General features: G+C 44.5%; 1 protein-coding gene across 1 annotated transcript in view; it reads left to right on the top strand.

The window, feature by feature from the left end:
• The first annotated feature begins 859 nt into the window (after positions 1 to 859).
• The window catches only part of LOC105492302 (brain abundant membrane attached signal protein 1), a 60,093-nt gene continuing 40,238 nt past the window's right edge, over positions 860 to 20,714 (top strand). The window contains exon 1 of the mRNA XM_011759327.3: positions 860 to 1,052. The gene's annotated coding sequence lies outside the window, so the exon portion shown is untranslated. The remainder of the gene's footprint in view (positions 1,053 to 20,714) is intronic.

Here is a 20,714-nt window from a genome sequence, read left to right as displayed (position 1 = left end):
CGCCCCACCAGCTGGACCTCGGCGACCGCACTTCCCCCGAAGCCGCAGCCTTCGGGGCTCAGCCCCGCGGGTGCGGGTGCAGGTGCGGAGCCGCCCGAGGTGCGCAACTCGTTTGCAGCGGCGCCGCCCAGACGCGCCTGCAGCTGGGGCTCACCCCAACCTCGCTGCCCGCCGAGGTAGCGGAATCGCAGTCGACGTCGGGAGCGGGCTGGACGGGGGTCTGAGAAGGGTAGCTGGTGCCAGGGGGTGTCATTCAAATATCACCTCGAGGCAGCTCCCTCAGTCTGAGCGAGAGCCCGAGCACTTCTTATCCAACCGTTCCAAATAAATGAGGAGAGAGAGAGAGACAAGCCCACGGACAGCCCAGGCGGCGCGGCGGGGGAAGGGGGACACGGGAATGGAGGGGAGGAGAGGGGAGGCGGAGGGGGGATCTGAATAGAGGGCAGTTAGAAAACGTTGGCGGGGCACAGTGTTGGAGGGGAAGGGAGATAGGGGGAAGGGAGGGACCAGGATGGAGGATAGCAGAGAAATGGGGGTGACTGTGATGGAGGGGAGGGGAGATGGGGGCCCAGAGCTGGGGGGAGTCAAGGGGAGGCGGGCGTGTCCGGGCTGGAGGGGAGAGGGGAGGGTCTGCGCCGGAGGGAGGGGAGGGGAGGGGAGGAGAGGGAGTCCAGGGGGTGGGGAGCACGGAGCTGGAGGGAGTGGAGGGGAGGCGGGCGGGGCGCCGGGCTGGAGGGAGGGGAGAGAGGCGGGCGGGGAGCGCGGGAGGAGGGAGGCTGGGCGGGCGGACGCGCGGGGGGAGGGCACTGGGCAGGAAGGGGAGGGGGAGCGAGCGCGAGAAATGCAGAGGCTGCAGCGGCGGCGGCGGCAGCAGTAGCGGCAGCGGCGACGACGGCGGCGGCAGCGCTCCAACTGGCTCCTCGTTCCGGGCTCTGCCGTCGAGCCGGGAGAGAGCCTCCGCCAGCGGCCAGGCACCAGCCAGACGACGCCAGCGACCCCGGCCTCTCGGCGGCACCGCGCTCACCCAGGGGCTGCACAGGCACCCAGAGCCGGTAAGGAGGCGAGCCCGGTGGCCCCACGCCGCCGCGGACCCAGGGGCCTCCGTCCCCCACCGAGCCGCGCCCCGCCCCGCAGCCCCCAGGCTCTCCCTTCGTGCAGCGGGCAGCTGGGATGTGGTCCCGGATTGGACGGCAAGGGCCTGGGGTCCCTCAGTGAGGGCTCCGTCGCACTTTGGGGATCCCGGGTGATGAGGGGCCCAGAAGTGGGAGGCTTCGGCCGCTCGCAGGGTGGAGGGGTGAGGGGGGCGGCGAGGCTGGTAACCGGAGCTGGGGGGGAGGGGGCTGTCGGGGAGAGAAGCTGCGGGTGACGGGAGGAATTGCCGAATGCGAAACCCCCTAAGTGCGTTGAGTCCTGGGGAGGTCGTTCTATGGGCTGAAGGGAGCGCTTCCGTCATCCGAGCCCTCACCAGCCTGGGAGAAAGCGCTCGGGGCGAGGGGCGCAGCAGCCAAAGATGAGGGTGGGGGTGGGGTGGGGCGGGAGTCCGGGGAGAAAGAAGACGGGAATCTGGCCCGATCTGAAGGAAGAGGGTGGCTTTTTGCTTTGGCAAACGGGTTTTCTCGACCCGTGGGACTCCTGGATCTTGATTCTGGGGCCAAGGAATACGAGGTTCACACGGCGACGTGCACTCAGAAGCACCTCCCGAGCAGATCGGAGCCCCAGCCTCGTCCGTGGCGGAATTGCCTTCCCACGAACCTGTGGGCTGCCTCGGAGCGGTTTGTTTTTTCGAGCCTTCGGTTCCAAGAATGCGCCGGGCGCCTCCGCCCTGGGCCCCGGCCTGGGGGGTGTGGGCTTGAACCTGACAGCGCGCGGCCCTAACGGGGCTCAGCCCCGCTGGGAGCTCAGGGTTGGGGATGAGCAGCTATTGCCCAAAGCGCTAAAGCTGAAACCCGGTGCCCGGTTCCTGCTTCCCCCGCCCCCGTCCCCCCTCCATTTCCAGAAAAATAAAAATTGCGGAATACTGGATCCGATCGCACGCACAATGCGCGGCTGCAAACCGCATTCTTTTCATGAATATTCATCGAACTCTTGGCCAGGCTCCTTATCTGCTTCCCCAGAGACATTTCCGCCTTGAAACGAGCTTGGTGGACAGCCCTTGCTCGTGTAATTCTCACTCTGCTGAAATTAGCACAGCGCACATGGGTGCATTTTTTAGTACCTTGTACAGGGTTGACACACCTCTGTCTCCCCCGCGGCCACTAGCACTGTGGGGCGGGCTAAAACCCCACGCTAGCATCGAAATGGTCTTCTGCTATAGGGGTGTGGACCGACTCCCCCCCACACCTCCCGGGATTACAGCCCGGGCGAACAGACCCCCAGTACTGCAGGCAAAATGAATGAATCGGGACTGTAATTACCTATTCCTTTGTCTTGGCCTCGCGCATGCGCCGGAGAGCAGGGTGTGGAGGGCCGGGCAGCCCCATCCCATCTCCATCATCCAGCCACCCACTCCCCTCCCGAGCCGAGGAACAAAGGCGTTTGCCCTAAATGTTGCGGGAAACCCTTGGACACCAATGACAGTTTTTCCCGCCTGTGTGTGTTTATTCTTTTCCAGGCTGTCTCTCATCTTTTGCTTTCTTACTGATTTCAGTTGACCAAAATTAAGATCTGCCTTGATGATGATGAGGGCAAATTGTAGATTAAATATTTTGTACCCGCACACTGCTATTTTCCTTGCTAGTACGGTTCATTGTTCTTTTTCCTGTAACATATCTTACTGCAGTGAGGGTAGCTTTCTTAGTTTGCATCAATTAACCGTTTGACAGATCTTTTTTGGTCATTTGATTAAGGGACGGTGGCCTCAAAACTGTCCGTGGGCGTTGCCTCCAGTGGCACCACTTGGGGAAAATTAAGACATCTTGGCGTTTATTCGAACAAGATGGCCTACAAAAACCGAAGAGAAGAAAATGATTACCTTCTCAGGATCCTAACCCTTTCTGTTTTCTCTGGACTCCGACCTCATTGTTTCATTAAGGATTCCAAAAGGCGAATGGCGTCCAGATGGAAATCTACTGGTGGGGGGAGAAAGAAGGCAGTGGTTGGGGTGAAGCTGGTTGGTTAGGTTCGCAATGATTCCTTTTTCCCGTTACCTAACAGAAGCCATGATATACCTTTGATGGCTGATTTTCTTTCAGGTGATCTATTTTCCAGGTTATGGCCATTTAGATTTCTTTTCAGGCTAGTTTGTTTTTACCACCCAAAAAGGGACTTATTGTGTATATCAAATAGGAGCCAAATATGATATTTTTTGCAGTGGTAGGTTATGTTTAGCAGGGTTTTATGCTTAAGTATTGTCAGTACATCCTGGTGGAATAACACGTGGGAGCAATGGAAATCATCTCTTTTGTCCTTTTTGATAAGAACTTGATATTGACCGCATTCAATCTATCAGGGTGGCTGCCTAGCTGTCTTCTGTGTGGCATGTACGTAGAAGGATTGTACTCCTTAGTATTTAGTAGTTTATTATGATTTAGAGAGCTATGTGTACAGGTTTCTTTCTTTTTTCTTTTCCTTTAGGTTGTGTTTTTGGCGAGGGGTATGTTGGAATATAGAACAAATTCAATAGCAAATGTATACCAGCATGTCCCGAATTCAGTAAATCTTAGGTTTTTGAGTCAGATAATATTTAAATCGAATTTTAAAAATTGTTACCGAATTCAAAAATTTCTATCAGTTCGCTTATTCTTTTAGCCAGTTAGCTTTTTTGCCAAGCTTTAGCAGGTAGAGAAATATGGAGCCTTTTGATAAAATGCACCAACAATGACAGTGGCATTTCTGTTCTTTAACTGGTACTCAGTCTGCCATTGTGACGTGTAGAAGAGAACCTTATCTCCCCACATCACCCTAGTTTAAAGGTCCAATGGGAGAGCCCTAAGCATTTAGGCTGTCTATCCTTGGAGGCCTCTTCATAATCCTGACTTTACCAGGATCCATAATCCTCCTGGATCTTACAGTGCAAGAGGCGATGCGTTCTGTCTCTTTATTTTTTAATTTCACAATTAAGAACAGTTTGAAGCCATTTTCATTCCATGGTCAAGATAAGCGGAGTATGACATCAGAGAGAAACTTTCATTTGGGGGAGATTTGATCACTCTAAAATGATGTCTGTGTTATTCACGGTAGTTTTGCAAAAATTGCAAAATCCATATCCATTTTTAAAAACAAGGTGTGATGTATATACAAATGCACACATATACATATGTGTGTATACACACTATAAAATCTTATGAATAACTTGAAATCATACTGGTTGGTATAGAATATTATTTTATAGTGCTTTGATACTGGTCTTTGGAACATAATCAATTTCTGTCTTTCTAAATGTGTTTGAAAGGGAAAGCCTAGCAAGTCTATTAATAAGCTGGCTTCCAATTTATCCCAGTGTACCTGGAGCATTAAGCTAAGACGTTCATCTACAGGCATAAAAACTTACATCAAGCACTACTGAACTTTACAAGCTGGAATAAACAATGCGTACTAAATAAAAGATTTATAAAATTGTTCTGTCTTATTTTTGTGATCTCTTGTAAATGTTTTTTTCAAAAATATCCAAAGAAGACCTGTGAACTATTATTTGTCAAAAGCAATTGCCCTTGGTATCTGATTCTGTTGAAATAAATGCTTTGATTTATCCAGGCCTTTATCTTAATGTAGTTTGTACCTACTCATTTCACATCTTCTTTCTCTTCTTAATGATGGTCTTAGCTGGTACCCTGGAAACCAGGTAACTGCTGGGGAAAAATGCTGAGTAGGTATATAGACAACTTGAATATTCTCTGAGAATGGGTGTGGAATCTTTATTGTTATATATCAAATTTTCTCTAATTAATCTAATCCTTTAGATTTATTGTATCTCTTAAGACTTTAGATAAGCCAGTGAACACGAGCTTTTTCTCTTTGGCTTAATTATAGTGGACAAATATTAGGAAGTAACTGTGAGGTTGCAAATAGAATATTTTGAAAGATAAGGTACTCTTTATGTGTTTTGGGGTAATGTTTTTGGGGTGGTTTCTCAGGAAATCGTGTAGACACTGGATTTGAAGAATCTAATAATTCCTATTTTGCGGTTATAGTAAGAACTACATATGGTGTCTAAAAATGATTAAGTGTGGAATGGCTGGCTCTTAAGGGCTCCTCAACCTCTCAGTCTCAATTAGTGATATCAATTACTCTGAAAGTGTTTTCAACAACTGAAAGTGTCAATCAACACTTTCAGTGTAATTGACATCACTAGCTAATTTCAGTATATTCAGCTGTATTTTTGTTCCAGCTTGATTAATGAACCCCGGGGGACCCCAGGCTTAAGTTAGAAGTGTAGGATGTCTCAATCCTAAAGGGGACCAAATATCATGGTTCCTATTTTGTGTCCTTGTGTTTGTAGATATTTGAAATTCTGTATTGTATGGGAATTAGCCTGAAAGTGTATTTCATGATATCAGGATGGCCACCTTCCTTGAATTCCCCAGGTCTGCTTATACTTTTGTAACTTAAGAGGTGGCATTTAAGTTCTCTTGAGAAAATACAAGGGTAGTCTTGAAACCACAGCAGTGCCCAGCCTGCCAAAGGAAGGCTTTTGTGAAATGCCTTTCCAGCCACAGCCTTTGAGACAGATGTCTAGGTAAGTGTCACATGAGAGCAAATGTCTGGTAAATGTTCTCAAGAGTAAAAATCAACCATACAGAGTCCATTTCTCACCAGAATATAGTTCAATTGTAATTTTGAGGAGCCACAAGCCTAAGAAGGAAGCAGTGTGATTAAAACAGCATTCTTCTTTTCCCTCTAGAAGTCAGAAATGGGATGAAATGGGAGGCAGAGAGAATGAAATAGTGTGTTTTTCTTCTGCACTCTAAGGATTTAAATAGCATAAAAAATTATTTCTTAATGTTTTACAGACTTTCCACACTCAGTACATTTTTGAACAAAAACAGGGAAAGCTGAGATTTTTTGACTCAACAAGGCCATCAGTGCTGAGAGGTGGTGATTGAGCAGGCTTGGAAGTCTAGGAATACATTCCTGAAAGCTTTAGAGATTTAGAAATAGAAACCATCTGCAAGCACCACAGGGGCCCAGGGCATAAGGAAACACTTCAGGATAATATAGGAAAATGGTGTGCAGTGGAGAAAGCAAAGCCTTTACACAATATTTTCCCCTTATCACTTAAGCATTTTATGAGCTCTTTTTTTCATTTTCTTTCTTTCTTTTTTTTGCTAGTTCATTTTGAAGGAGGCAGGACTGGACTTCATTGGTTTGTGTTTTGAACTTCTGTTTGAAGTAGGTATTTCAGCAATTTGTACGTTGTGTAGGGAGTATGATATTTAGAAAGCATGATTTGGAGGGTTAGGCGTGGTGGGGATGGACTTTGGAGCCACAGCATCAGGTTCGACTCTTCTCTTAGCCATTTACTGGTTGTACCATCTTTGGTAAATTTCTTACCTTCTCTGTGCCTCAATTTTATTTAGAAACGGGATTGTGATGCATGGTTACTGTAAGGATTAAACGAAATTGTCATGCACTTAGGACATACCTCCTTATATTCAGTGCATCTTTTTAACCACAGTCACCATAAAGGAGTGAGAATATCAGTTTTCTTTACTGCATCCTCCATCTATAGCTATTCATATATTTGTTTCAAAGAGACCATTCTTGCAAGACAGGCTAATGGTGGTGCCTTGCTCAGTAGGTAGAATATAGAAGTCTGTGGTTTAGAAAAGTCCTCCAGATGTGGTTAGGAATACCCTAAATAACGTCAGCAGTTCATGTGGACTAAGTTTCAAAAGTCCGCAGTGGGTAGGTTAGTACAACCCAGCCTCCATACTGAATTTGTATTTTTTTTAATGGAAGGAAAAAATGAAAGTCCTTGGAACTTCAGAGACAGGCTTACTGCTTTGGCATGTTGAGACCTGGACTCACCCTGATTAGTTGTATGACCTTGGGTGTAGATATAATTCATTTAGATTCCTGAAAATCCTTAGCTTTGTTGTGTCTTGAATCAGATGTATCATTAGCATTTGAAAGAAGTCCAAGTCATTAGTATTGAGGTTGATAAGCTAACTCAGGTATTTTACATTCCATATTAGTCCCCCTACCTCCACCCCGCCCTTGCCAAACAGGTATCACATGCCCACCACCTCCATACCTGGAGTAAAACTGAAGGTTGTATTATGTAGGAATGTAAAGATGTTGTGATCTACTGACAAATCTTTGGAAGGAATTATCCCCATGGGGACCTTAGTAATCAGGAACTCTGAACAACAAAACAAAAAAAAATTCTTTGGAATTTCAGATATTTGGGGTGGATCAATTCTGGAACTGGTCTTAACATTTCAGACATTTACTTCAGGGATATGCCCAAGGGATTTGCTTTTGTCCTTCTGGACACTTTTTGCTGTTGAGCAAAGGTGACTTCACTCTTATTTTGGGTAAATTGTTGTTTAACAGCTTCTTTAAACAGGTTTTTGAATCATGGGTTCTGGAGGGAAGTCATATATTTTACTTCATCTGTCAGGTGTTCGCTGTAAGGAAGGGGATTTTTTAGATACAGTGGTTATGTCTTTTAAAAGGTTTCCTAGGATTTCAGTCCTTGTCTGATGAAGCTACACTGTACTTCTCCTAAGCCTTGGCCATTTTATCGTAGGTAATATGGACTCTTGAGGGGGAAAAAATGGGGGAGGACTCTTGAATAAAATGGGTAACCTTTTCACATATTGACATCTTCAGTATTAATTTAGAGAGAGTGATACTAACTTCTTGAATGAAAAGTTACTTATTATGGAAGAGATCCAGTGCGTACTTTTAATATTTCATCAGTATTACATTAAATTGCTTGTAGATTAGAGGTGCTTCTTGTCATGGTGAACGGAGGCTAATACCTTAAGTCATTCCTTTCTAGTATGATGACTGTGGTTGTTCTTTTTTTTTTTTTTTTTTTTTTTTTTTGAGACGGAGTCTCGCTCTGTCGCCCAGGCTGGAGTGCAGTGGCCGGATCTCAGCTCACTGCAAGCTCCGCCTCCCGGGTTTACGCCATTCTCCTGCCTCAGCCTCCCGAGTAGCTGGGACTACAGGCGCCCGCCACCGCGCCCGGCTAGTTTTTTTTTTGTATTTTTTAGTAGAGACGGGGTTTCACCGCGTTAGCCAGGATGGCCTCTATCTCCTGACCTCGTGATCCGCCCGTCTCGGCCTCCCAAAGTGCTGGGATTACAGGCTTGAGCCACAGCGCCCGGCCCGGTTGTTCTTACTAAGGACTGTAAATGTAGATTTGGTCGATACCTTCACGTTTCTCCTTGCCCATTGCAGATGGAAGTCATAACTCCAAATGTCTTACTTATCTGCAATTCTGCTCTGAGATACGAACCAGGTTCTAGTAGACCCTCTGCCACTGTGTAGTTAATGTTGCCTGATTAGAAATAAACCAAGTCCTACCTAAATTTGTCAATCTGTTTTGTTCTGCGTCCACGCAGGATTCATTGACAGAAAGCCAGTGGCTGCTTTTAACCACTATCCAAACCTCAGTTCTTTGTAAATACTTTCCTTAGAGCAGAAGGTGTAAAAGCTCATGACTAAACACTCATTTTGGAACTCAAAAGAATCTTAGAGAAGTTAGTGGGTTGCTCAAGGTCCCATGAGCTGCTTATGGGCTGCGTGGAAACCTAGGTTCTTTCCCCAGAAAGCCTCATTCCTGCTGCCCCTCTCTTCTGAGAGAGAAGTGGAGAATGTCTAATTGTGTCGCTCTTACTCACCGTCTGCAACGTAAACATTTTTTTCTACCATTTTTTTAATGTACCCTAGAACCACTAAAAAAAAATCTCTCTCTCTCTCTCTCTCTCTCTCTCTCTCTCTCTCTCTCTCTCTCTCAGGGGGACGCTGCAGTCACTACCTCCTGCCTCAGGGGGACGCTGCAGTCACTACCTCCTGCCACTTCATCCACAGGCCATCTTCCCCTCAACTTACCCCTCTCTGCTTCTTACATTATGTGCATGTGGTTTCCTTTATATGCCAAAAAGTATATGGCATGCACTAAAGTAGCTTTCTTCGTAAAACTAAACTTTAGTTTTTCTAAAATTTAAATTAAAACCTTGTTTTTCTCCCAGAATGCACAGTGGTTGGGGGCTGGGGAGCTGGCGATGGTGGGTATGCGTTTGAAAACACCACCAGCTGGTTTTAGACTGATTGGGGGCTATAGAGCAAGCGGAGCAGTCAGGCATTCCACCCACCCCTGGAATGCTCAGGGCGCTCTTGGCAGATTCAGTGTGCACGTTATGGCAGGTGGTGGATGGAGAGCTTTTATGCCGATTTCTAGCGTTATCTGGCTTATTGGGTTGAGAGCTGCATACAACCGGATGTTTAATCTTTTTTTTTTTTTTCTTGAGACGGAGTCTCGCTCTGTCTCCCAGGCTGGAGTGCAGTGGTGCCATCTCGGCTCACTGCAAACTCCGCCTCCTGGGTTCACACCATTCTCCTGCCTCAGCCTCCCGAGTAGCTGGGTCTACAGGGGCCCACCACTACACCCGGCTAATTTTTTTGTATTTTTAGTAGAGACGGGATTTCACCGTGGTCTCGATCTCTTGACCTCGTGATCCGCCCGCCTCGGCCTCCCAAAGTGCTGGGATTACAAGCGTGAGCCACTGCGCCCAGCCAACGGGATGTTTAATCTTTTTTATTTAAAATTACCATTTATAGTATTTGGGGTGATTTAGAGGATTTAAAAAATCTGTTCGATTCTGAAGTGGTCCTTAAAATACGGAACTTAAGTGCTTCAGTTGCTAAAACACTTTCTAAAGCATACTATTGGGATGTTTGAAACTGATGTTAGTAAATGTGTGCATTTGTATTTGGATAATCTGTGATAAGTTTAGTTTTTGATGAGACATAATTTTAATTTCGCATTTAAAGTGATATGTTTAGGTCACTAAGAGGAGCTTTGAATTTACAGTTTCCAGAGAAACCCACAATTAATAGGTAACTTGTTTTCATTATCTTTTAATTATTAGTTATGTAGATTCAGAAATGGATATATTCCTAAAATAAACCCAAATTAAAACTTCTTATTCTTTTTAAAGAAAAGCTGTGGTTCTATTAGAGAAAAACACTTCTTTTTTAAGTTTATGAAGAAATAGATGTTAGATGAAAACTTTTCCTCCTTGAGCTTTCTAAATTACAAGTTTCCTGAATTGCTTGGCAAAGTGATTTTGAAAAGACCCACTTCATTTTTCCTTTGACAGTCTATTCAAAACACCATTACCACATAGACTAATACAATAACCAAGGTAAATAGCAACAAGACCTAATTGGGGAAACAGTGTATCAAATGGGGGAAAACAGTATCCACTGACAGAGAGAACCAGCTGTTTCTTAAAGAGACAGAGAAGAAAGATTACCTGGGAGTTGGGTCTTCGTAGGGTGCTCTCCTGGCCTTCTCTGAGCTTGCCTTGGAAACTGTAGAGGCTGTAGAGTATTTGCTGTCTTTAACCCTTGCGAATGTTCTCAGCTATTTCAGTAGAGGATAACAGTGTCTCTATTTGCCTTAGGTGTAAGATGACTGGAGAAAAGGAAAATGTAGAGAAATCAGATTGACTTTAGATGGACAGGCACAGAGTTCTGAAGTGACTTCCCACTCCTTAATTCTGCAATGCACCCAGAAGTGAGTGAGGTTAGGTGACCACCTGGGTATTTACTATAACTATTATTACTATGATTAGATAAGGTGTCCTGGAATGTTCTCTGAATAACTCATTTTTCTTTTTTTTTTTTCTCTTTTTTCCTCTCGCTCTGTCATCTAGGCTGGAGTGCAGTAGCGCAGTCTTGGCTCACTGCAACCTCTGCCTCCCGGGTTCAAGCGATTCTCCTGCCTTAGCCTCCCGAGTAGCTGGGATTACAGGCACTCACCACCATGCCCGGCTAATTTTTTTTGTATTTTTAGTAGAGACAGGGTTTTCCCATGTTGGTCAGGTTGGTCTCGAACCCCTGTCTTCGTGATCCGCCTGCCTTGGCCTCCCAAAGTGCTGGGATTACAGGCGTGAGCCACCACGCCCGTCCTTTTTTCTTTTTTTTTTAGACAGAGTCTCACTCTATCGCCCAGGCTAGAGTGCAGTGGCGCAATTTCTGCTCACCACAACCTCTGCCTCCCGGGTTCAAGCGATTCTCGTGCCTCAGCCTCCCTAGTAGCTGGGACTACAGGTGCGCGCCACCAAGCCCGGCTAGTGTGTGTGTGTGTGTGTGTGTGTGTGTGTGTGTGTGTGTGTGTGTGTATAATATTTGAGAGTCTCACTGTGTCGCCCATGCTGGAGTGCAGTGGCACGATCTCAGCTCACTGCAACCTCCGCCTCCCAGGTTCAAGCAATTCTCTTGTTTCAGCCTTCAAAGTAGCCTACATGCGTTGCCACCATGCCTGGCTAATTTTTTTGTATTTTTAGTAGAGACAGGGTTTCACTGTATTGGCCAGGCTGATCAGAAACTCCTAACCTCAAGTGATCTGCTCGCTTTGGCCTCCCAGAGTGCTGGGATTACAGACGTGAGCCACCATGCCTGGCCCCCAATAACTCATTTTTCTAAGGAAGAAAGAATCTCAATTAACAATTGGTGATGACACTGCCTCCCAAGGCTTCTCATAATCACCCAACCTCAGGTAAACAGGGTGAATGCCACCCTATTGACAGGAGGTTTATTGTGGCACTGCGTTTTCCTCAGTAGCCCTGGTGATCTGTTGTTGAGAACCCAAGCTCAGATTTCCCAGGGCTCACTCAATTGGACTTTAGAAATCTGGTTCCAGAATTTTCAAATGTTTGGTTTTCAGACAAATAGTAACACGTGTTTGCACCAGTGTTCTCCAGAAGGTTAAGATAAGATTGATAATGCTTCCCAGGTACGTGTTTTCTTTTTCTGAGTCACAGCTGCATGTTACTAGTTTTCCCCATCTGACCTGATGATTGACTGATGGAAAGTCTCATTGAAGGTTTGGTGATCCTTTCATTGGTAGAATAGACAAAAACAGAACATAACTGGCTCATTCCATTCACCTCTACTTTTCTATTGTAACTGGATTTATTTCTGCCATCCAGACAGAGAACTTGGGCTTTGATTTCATCTGTACCAAAGTTTTCTGGGTGGGCACGTACAGGGGGTCATCATAAGAGAACTCAACTGACCACAATGCAGAGAGAGGTAACTATCCAATGGAATGGTAACGTGGTTCCACTAAGGTAAGAACTGTAGTATTAAATGAAATGAATTCTTTTTTTTTGTTTGTTTGTTTTTGAGACAGAGTCTCTCTCAGTTACCCAGGCTGGAGTGCAGTGGTGCAATCTTGGCTCACTGCAAGCTCCACCTCCTGGGTTCACACCTTTCTGCCTCAGCCTCCCGAGTAGCTGGGACTACAGGCACCCGCCACCATGCCCAGCTAATTTTTTTTGTATTTTTAGTAGAGCCGGGGTTTCACCATGTTGGCCAGGATGGTCTCAATCTCTTGACCTCGTGATCCGCCCGTCTCGGCCTCCCAAAGTGCTGGGATTACAGGCGTGAGCCACCGCACCTGGCCTAAATGAAATGAATTCTTTTTTTTTTTTTTTTTTTTTTTGAGACAGAGTCTCGCTCTGTCGCCCAGGCTGGAGTGCAGTGGCCGGATCTCCACTCACTGCAAGCTCCGCCTCCCGGGTTCCCGCCATTCTCCTGCCTCAGCCTCCCGAGTAGCTGGGACTACAGGCGCCCGCCACCTCACCCAGCTAGTTTTTTTTTTTTTTTTTTTTTTTGTATGTTTAGTAGAGACGGGGTTTCACCATATTAGCCAGGACGGTCTCGATCTCCTGACCTCGTGATCCACCCGTCTCGGCCTCCCAAAGTGCTGGGATTACAGGCTTGAGCCACCGCGCCCGGCCTATGAAATGAATTCTTAATGGGAAAGAAGTTCTGTGAATATTCCTGAGTTGTTGTGTTTGACTTAACTAACTCTTTTTTTTTGTGAATTTAACAAAGAAGTGAATTTAAAGCCAACAAGCTTCATATCTCTCCACCTCACCCCAGATCTGTGTTAATTAGCCCTTCTTGCTTAAATCAAATCATCCTGATGAACGTTAATGCTGTGATTAGCAATGTATTCTTTGACCATATTCTTGTTTCCAGCAACAAATAACTGCCATGTTAAGGGGAGAAGGAAGTGATGGATAGAGGGACCAGTTGGCAGATTGTAACACATGTACACACACTATTCCTTTAACTTGCTTTCTTTAGACCCGTAGTTCCTACCTGTGAATCTCATTTCTGTATGGATCCCCAGTGGCTAAGCATACGACTAAAGGGGGATTCTGTGTCATTTCTTCAGTAAGCTAACCAGGAATCTCCGAAAAAGGGCAAAGAAGTCCAGAATGATGTAATGCGGCAAAAAATGTTACTGCTGTTTCTAAGGGGGGTGGAGGAAACCCAGGCCAGTTTTGAGTTGAGTGTGCTTCCTGTTGGAAGGGGGTGAGATTTCAGAGATGTATACCTATTAAAAAAAAAAAAAAAAAAGACTCAGGATATCACAAAGCGTGGCAAATGAGCAAGCCCTGACCTGTTAGCAGTTGTTTGCATAGTTTACCAGGTAGAGAAAGCATCCAACAGATAGAACCAAATGTTTGAGGATGCTAACATGCACTGTGGTTAGTGTGAGGTTTAATTGGCTGGGGACACATTTCCATTTAAATCTGGTTCTGATAACACATTTAACTACCTCACTAGCTAATTACACAGTTCCAGGCTTGAGAGAGGAAAAGGCACCTGTGAGCAGTGGTGCGTCTTGTTAAATAAGGTTTGAAAGCCCTTCCAAAAAGGAAGAAATGGCTGTATTTGGGGACGTTTGAGCATAGTAATTGTGCAGCCTTGCTCCTGGCTGAGGGTAGGGGAAAGAAAGCCCTTCCTTTCTGCTCCAAGAAGTGTTCAGATTCCCCTTATGTGGGCAGAATTTTTGGTAAGTACAATACAGGAAGCAAAACTGCATTGCTCTAGGTCAGCAGTCAGTGACCTCTTGTTTCTGAGCCCCTCTGTTGCCTCCTCATTGTGTGTTCAGGGGACGAAAGCACAGAGCAGGAGAAGAGGAAGGGAAGGCTGGGAGAGGCTGGGAGGATGTACCCGCATTAACACAAGTTGGGGAGGCACCAGTGCTCTGTTCCTGTCTCTACTCAGGCGGCCATAACAAAATAACAGATGGGATAACTTAACCAAAATATATTTTTTCATAGTTCTGGAGGCTGGAAGTCCAAGATCAACATGTTGGTAGGGTTGGTTTTTTTTTTTTTTTTTTTTTTTTTTTTTTTTTTTTTTTTTGTGACGGAGTCTTGCTCTGTCGCCCAGGCTGGAGTGCAGTGGCACTATCCTGGCTCACTGCAACCTCTGCCTCCCAGGTTCAAGCAGTTCTCTGCTCAACCTCCCAAGTAGCTGGGATTATAGGTGTGTGCCACCACGTTTGGCTAATTTTTTTGTATTTTTAGTAGAGATGGGATTTCACCATCTTGGCCAGGCTGGTCTTAAACTCCAAAGTGCTGGGATTACAGGCGTGAGCCACCAACCTGGCCCAGACTTGAGTTTTCTAAATCAGAATGGAATGATCCTGGGGAAGCTTATTTTAAAATCTCCTACCCATAGTGGCAATGGTAGAGAGCCCTTTTTGTTCTAGACAAAAGAGTTGACCAGATGCCTAGACCACTTGAAAATCCTGTTCTAGCATCTGTGCTTTCTGTTAAGGATTCATCAGACAGACTCTTAATGGTGGAACAGATTTTACTGGATAGAGACTTGGGGTTGAAGACAGAAGGCAGAGGCTTGAATAGAAGCAAGTAGAGGGAGAGTGGTGGGGGTTTTGACAGAAAGTTTATGAATCAGTGGGACACTGAGGAAAAGGAAGTGTGTGTCAGGAATCATGGAAATCCTCCATGACTATAGAAACCAAGGCTAATGAATTTTGGGGCCTTTCCAAGCAATAAAACAAGTAGTGATAGTTACAGGGATTCTTTGGAGGGGCATTCTCAACAAGTGTGGATGTGGGTATGTCTATACTTAGCCCTTTTGAGAGGGTCTTTTTTATTTTTATTTTTATTTTATTTTATTTTATTTTATTATTTGAGATGGGCTTGCTCTGTGACGCAGGCTGCAGTGCAGTGGTGCGATCTCAGCTGACTGCAACCTCTGCCTCCCGAGTTCAAGCGATTCTCCTGCCTCAGCCTCCCGAGGAGCTGGGATTACAGGTGTGCGCCACCATGCCCGGCTAATTTTTGTCTTTTGTTTTAGGGGAGATGGGGTTTCATCATGTTGGCCAGGCTGGTCTCCAACTCCTGACCTCAAGTGATCCACCCGCCTTGGCCTCCCAAAGTGCTGGGTTTACCGGCCACTGTGCCCAGCCAGAGAGGGTCTTTTTAAAACAGTTGACGACTTTTAGGCGTACCCTGTCAATTAATTCAGTGATTGCTTTCCTGGCTCAAATTTAAGGTCACATCACGTTAACTATGGCAATACAAATATTGCCGCATGAATCCCCAGTGAAATTGGGAATAACAATTTAATTTTACTACACTAGATAAACAAACCACTGGCCTTAAAAATAATTGAAACTTGATGCTGTTTAATGTCTTTTATAAAAACTTTCACTGGTGAATGGTTTTCTACATAAAGCATAGGATGTAAATTATTGTAGAATTTAAACATTTTAACTCTTAACATTTATGCAATGTCTATTTTCAACTCAATGTCAGGGAGGACCTTTAGCACTCACTTTCCTGGTAGACAGCGCCTTCTTCCAATCATACCAGAAAAGTAGGCTTGTCTCCTGGAATTCCCCATATGGCCTCCTTCTTGGGTAGTGAAACTCACATATGTCCATTTCCCTCTACTTGAAGCCTTGAATCTAGTAGAAGCTTCTATCCTCTCCTGGATCACTGCCTGAATACTCTCCTAAATCCAAGCATGACATTCCTCTGCATAAGATTTTAGACCTAACTCTCCATTACACCTGGAATGAAACGCAAACTCTCAGCATGTTCACCTTCTATTTTCCTCTCTTACCTCCGTACCTACACACTCTCTCACCCACCCTCTTCAGCCATGCCAATAGCCTCTCAGGTCTCCCAGGGCTCCAAGCTTGTGCCCACTGTTTCTTCTGCCTGGAATATTCTTTTCCTCACTGTTGAAGTTACTCTTAGTTCAAGTCTCAGCTTAAATGTCACTCTTGCAAAGATGCTCCCACACCTTCTGGCGCTGGGCATTTTTGTTCCTGCATTTACCAGAATTGATGAGATTATGTAATGTCTCTGCTCCTCTAGATTAAAACTTCCAGGAGGCAGGGATGTGTCTGTTTTGTGGACCCATAACGGTGCCCTATAACAGTTTCTGATCCATACCAAGCACCCCATGTCTGTTCAGTGTTGAAGGCTGTCTCCAGGACATTATGTTCATGGAGAGCATGTGTCTTCTGAACATCGCCTTTGGCAGCTGAGATGACTTCCATAAATGGGCCAAAATTTCACCTCATCAGTAAGCACAACTATGAAGACGAGTAGCTGATGAACTCCAGTTAGAGTAATTATTCTGTTTCCAGGCAATAACCTTAGTAGTAATTGTCCTAAAGCCCTGAGACATTACAAGTAATGAGTACTGATGGCTCATGCATCTGAGCGTCCTTCCAAGGTAGAGTCTGAAATGAAAAATGAAACTGTGTATTATCTGAGGGAGACAAATAGTATTACATTGTGGGAACTTTTCAGAAACACAACACGATGAGTGAAAGCTGAGGATGTCCCTCCAGGTTATTGAATGTTGTTGGTCTGCTTTGGATCAATCATTATTGAACAACTTAACTGAGTGCATTTTAGTAACAGCCTTTGTGAAGTTGCGAATATCAGGCCCCTAGAGAAGCAGGTGGCTTGAAATCTTTACACATTAGTCAATTATAAACCTAACGAAGTAAAAATGAATTTAGCCCTAATTCTGTGCTGTGACTACTTACTCTGCATTGTGAGTTCTGCGAGGTTAGGACCTTGCTTTGTTCATCTTTGGATGTCACTTTCTAACTGAACCTGTGGTCCAGTAAAGGGCTGGATACGTGGAAAGGCATGTTTCACGGCCATGTGACATCACGCTGTGCAAATAAGGCACATTTCAGAATGCTGTCCTTTTCTTTACTCTCACATCTAGGAACCAGCTTGTAATGAACGTTTGGCAAATACCACAGTGGATTTTTCTTTTTCTTTTTTTGGAGGAGGAGGTAGGGGCACAACTAAGACATCATTTGTGATTTATTTCCCCTCCTCTTACATGTCACATACCTCTTAGATGGTCAACATTCACCTTCTGCTGTCTCATTTCTGAGTGCCATCGGCCTTAGTTTTAAATAGGATTATTAGAGAGAGATTTTTGTGTCCATCTTGAGATCTTTCCTCAGATCAGTGTCTAGTTTTCTTTAGCTGATTCTTATTGATGGAATTCTTATTAAATAAAAAAAATTTGTAACTTTTCACAATGGTATGAAATTGATTTCTAAAGTAACCTGTAGTTAAATAATAATGCAGGGTTCCCGTAAGCATGTCTAGTTCTAGCAATACAGTTTACTCATTCTAAAACATTTCTGGATGTTGATCCTTTATTTGCAAAATTTTCATTTTCATAGGCTTCTGCTTTGCATATTAAAACTGTAGTTGTAGTTGAGGTGATGGTAGGGGTCTTTATTGTCTATACCTGTGAGCTGGGTTGAAGTATAAGACATTCTCATACCATCGATATAATCTATGCCATGAACACTTGGCACTTTATTAAATCAATACTTGGTCTGAAAATTGTCTCATTTTAAATGAATTAGCCAGTGGCATCCTCTTCAACTGAGACTCCTTTATCTCCTTCCCCTTCTTCATGTTCCTCCCCTAACATACAGCAGATACTCCCTGGGTAAGAGCTGAAGGGGCTGGCTGTGGGTCATCTAGTCCAGAGGGCCATGTCAGTGTGATTTAAGGCGGGTAGTAGAATGGGAAGGGCAGTGATAGTTCTTTGCAATTCATTTTTTATCTTAATGTTTCTAATGCACCATACTGCCTCCTGATTTCTCACAGACCGTACCATATGTTTTGTTTGGAAGCCTTGGCTCATCTTGTAGGTTGTGTATTTAGCTGGAATGACACAGTATCGATGGTTGAACAGCAATTTATGACACAGATGAGTAACTGGGTGACTGATATGCCTTTTGATGTGTATTTCCAAGTAGATGATATTTTCTTTTTTTTTTTTTTTTTAAACCTTCTGATGTGATTTGCTAGTGATAGTGATGGTGTCATTTTGGTTTTAAAGCTGGAAAATGCAGGCTGGGCACAGTGGCTCACGCTTGTAATCTCAGCACTTGGGGAGGCTGAGGCAGATGGATTGCCTGAGTTCAGGAGTTCGACACCAACCTGGCTAACATGATGAAACCCCGTCTCTACTAAAAATACAAAAAAATTAGCTGGGTATGGTGGCGTACGCCTATTGTCCCAGCTCTTCGGGAGGCTGAGGCAGGAGAATCGCTTCAACCCAGGGAGGTGGAGGTTGTAGTGAGCTGAGATCGCACCACTGCACTCCAGCCTGCGCGACGGAGTGAGACTCAGTCTCAAAACAAAAAACAAAAAAAAAACCAAACAAACAAAAAAGCAAAACTGGAAAATACAAACAAACCGAAGGAGTGATTGGTAGATGTTTAGATTCTACCACTTCTCAACTTTAGGCAATGTTCCGTGTGGGTGTCAGTTTTCTGCTACTGCAGGCACACATCATACTTCAACTGTATGAAGATTCTTCTATTTCTGCTCTATAAATATGTTATTGGATTGGACGAGCAAGATACACACTTACACATTTGAAGCCGTAAGTAAAAAAATATATATATATAGTTAAAAGGTACAAATAATTGCTTTTGTGATGAATTTGTTCTTCAAATGAAAGATCAGTGGCATCTGTTCATGTATTTCTCGGGTAAAACTTTGTCAAAGTGGTTCAAGTGGCTTCAACATGCTAAGAATATGTTGAAAACTTGTTTTTTTTGTATACAAATGAATAGCTGACATGAGGTTTTTCTACCCTATGAATGCGACATGGGAACATACAAACCACATTAAAATATTGCAGAATTCACGTTTGTTTATTGATGAAGTTGGGAGACGCAGCTCCTTTAAGTAGCCTACGATGGGTGAAAGCAAACAAAGGAATCAGTAATTACAGCGAGGCAAATGTTGGTCTGTAGATACAGGTGGTAGAGATACAGCAGAGAGTCATTAAGTTTACTACTCGGATCAATTATATTCTTTTTCTTCAGTCTGTCCCTCCATCCACTTCTTTTGCCTGACTAAGCCATGTGAGATATTCCAGTTCAATTGGCTGTTATTTAAAGTATGTAAATATCAGTGTAGAGAATATGGAAGAATTTGGCATCGATTACATTTAGTTCAAAGGTCTTAATCACTAGACAGATAAGAGATTTACACATCTTAAATTTCCATCGAAAAGAAGGTATTTGGAGATTAGAAACTGAAGGAAAATATTTCCAAGAATAGCTAGTTCTTAAAACACAGTAAGAATATGCTTTAGCTCTTGAACAGTGTTTGTAGTTACTGTCTGACTCCTTGGGGAGGTGTCTCCCGCTGGAGCTCTCTCACCTGGCAGGCTAACTGCATTAACATGGGCCACTCAACTTGAGAAACAGGAAGAATTGCTGTTGCTCCCATCTGCTATTTATGTTTTTCTTTTTCTTTTTCTTTTTTTGAGACGAGTCTCGCTCTGTTGCCCAGACTAGAGTGCAGTGGCACGATCTTGGCTCACTGAAAGCTCCGCCTCCCAGGTTCATGCCATTCTCCCGCCTCAGCCTCCCAAGTAGCTGGGACTACAGGCGCCCGCCACCACGCCCGGCTAATATTTTGTATTTGTAGTAGAGATGGGGTTTCACCATGTTAGCCAGGATGGTCTCGATCTCATGACCTCGTGGTGAGCCCGCCTTGGCCTCCCAAAGTGCTAGGATTACAGGCGTGAGCCACTGTGCCTGGCCTGCTATTTATGTTTTTCATAGGCATTACGTTTCCTTACACCCCTATTCAGATGTAGATGTTACTTTTGCTCAAAAGTGCTCCTTTCTCTTGAGTTGCAAATAGCCTACCTAGGTAGCTGGACTCTTGACCATGATGTTTTTTGAAATGAAATCTGTCAACAAACATAGGGCAGGACTGGTAACTAGTATTTTATCATTCTTCTAGCCTTCCCCCTCCAGCCTGATTTATACTACCCACCATCTGAACTTGATGATTGTTTCTCATGACCCCATAGGGAAACTCCTTGGATGTAGGAACCCTGCCTGATTTTTGTTTTCCTAGACCTTCAGACACTACTTGACCCAGAGTAATTGCTCTTTGTGAATCACTGCTTTAGTCCAAGATTGTACAGTTCTCTGCCCAGGACTACTTTGAATGTGGCCCAACACCAGTTTGTAAACGTTCTTAAAACATGAGACTTTTTTTTTTTTTTTTTCCTTTTTAGCTCATTAGCTATTGTTAGTGTATTTTATGTGTGGCCCAAGACAATTCTTCTTTTTCCAATGTGGCCCAGGGAAGCCAAAAGACTGGACACCCCCATCCTTGCGTTTAGTCTTTAAGACTATACTACCTTGGGGAAGAAAAGCAAAAATGATTTTTTAT

This window comes from Macaca nemestrina, chromosome 6, assembly GCF_043159975.1.
Source record: "Macaca nemestrina isolate mMacNem1 chromosome 6, mMacNem.hap1, whole genome shotgun sequence".
NCBI lineage: Eukaryota > Metazoa > Chordata > Mammalia > Primates > Cercopithecidae > Macaca > Macaca nemestrina.
The sequence above is the reverse complement of the archived record's forward strand: the minus strand, read 5'-3'. Positions and strand labels throughout refer to the sequence as shown.